This window comes from Ailuropoda melanoleuca, chromosome 10, assembly GCF_002007445.2.
Source record: "Ailuropoda melanoleuca isolate Jingjing chromosome 10, ASM200744v2, whole genome shotgun sequence".
NCBI lineage: Eukaryota > Metazoa > Chordata > Mammalia > Carnivora > Ursidae > Ailuropoda > Ailuropoda melanoleuca.
Window position 1 is genome coordinate 85114574 of NC_048227.1, and position 1627 is coordinate 85116200.

Genomic DNA, 1627 nt, shown 5'->3' on the forward strand with positions numbered 1-1627 from the left:
GTAAGATTAGCTTGCATAGTGATTTTTTTCTCTCCTTAAATGCTCACATTTTATTCTCAACCATTAATATAAATGTTCACCATGAAGGATCAATAAATGCCCTGGAAACTTTTTTTTTTAATTAGAGAAATTTCGCCTGTTTAAGGAAACAAATGTACTCGGGAAAGAAATACTATAATCTCATGCCCATTAACCAGGCATGTACTCATGCTACCTGTGGCTCTTTTGGGAAAACCTCTCATTTGAAGATTCCTAATTTCTGTTCTGTAACATGTTGTACAATATTTGACTTTAGAGGGCAGTTGTGTGGCTTTTTTGGTGGGTGATTGCAAAGTGTGCCAGTCAGGTCCATGGTGGTAAAAGCATTGACCCAGCATCATACAAGGGAAGCTTCCTGAGTGACGCCCTCGAACCACAGCTGTTTCTCATTGGGGATTTACCCCTCCAGTTTCTCTTATCTTCCAGGGCAGAAGCTCCAAGATGGCCTTTCCAATGGTCTAGATTCTCTTACACTTGGGTTAATTAGGAATCTATCAGTCCAAATGTTTAATCCACAGAATTCATTTTAAAAGTGACATCTTATAGGGAGCAATGTGGAACAAGGAACTTATGGGGTTGGTGGTGGTGAGGGGCATATGGGGTGAGGAGCTGGGGAGGAATAGTGTTAATCTTTTGCTGATTCTTTTTTTTTTTTTTTCACAGTCTTGAGGTCTTTAATTTTTTTTTTTACATTTATCATGCCATGAATTCATAGGGAATGGATTCCAGCAGCTCAGTCTCCTTTCCATCCGTTCCCCCAAAGTGTGCTTCTCTGGGTGGAGCAGGCTGGTGCTTCCGTTGACCCCAAGTAGCTTTCTCTTTGGCTTCCTTCTTTTTCTGATCATTTTCCTTCATGCTTTTCAGAAAGCTGTCTCGGCTCTTTGAGTGGTTAATATGCTCAAAACTTACGTTAGTTTCCCTGGCAAGAATCTTGCTCTTAACTTGTTTGTTTGTTTACAACACTGCCAATAGCTTGCTGGGCGACACTGCAGACTCTTCCAGTTTTGCCATGCTAACAATTGAGCATCACTCCTTCTTGAACAATGCCCATTCCCCTGATGTCCACAATATCACCTTTCTTGTAACAAGATTCGCATGTATGTGGCCAAAGGAACAACTCCACGTTTCCTAGAAGGCCGAGAGAACATATAGCAGGTACCTCTCCTCTTCCCCTTTGTGTTGGTCATTTTGGCAAATTACTGGAAAATGGCGGTTCTGGCCAAAAGGCCCTTTAGCTGATTCTAAGGCCACCTGGACTGTTGTGTATTGCTGTTGTCTGTGAGGAAGAGAGGGAAGACATCACCCAGATTCTTCTTATCTCATGAGTTTCTGTTCATGAAACAAGAAGAAAGAGTCCAACTCTGAGAACAGCCTTTACCCCCCAAGGCACTATGTTAGGAATGGGACTAAATCTTGTTTCTCCATCTACCTGTGCGTGCGCAGAGTCTCTTATGCTGGAATAAGTTAACAGCACTCCTGTCTTTACTCAGTGTCCAACACTGTATGAAAAATGACCTGCGCTTACAGGGAATAACTAAGCTCACACAGGTGATATATTTCATTTTTGGAGAAACTAAAAAGCAATTTC

The 1627-nt window shown here is 41.8% G+C and overlaps 1 pseudogene; it reads right to left on the reverse strand.

The window, feature by feature from the left end:
- Positions 1-735: 735 nt before the first annotated feature.
- On the reverse strand, positions 736-1229 carry LOC109489143 (annotated as a pseudogene).
- Positions 1230-1627: the final 398 nt, after the last annotated feature.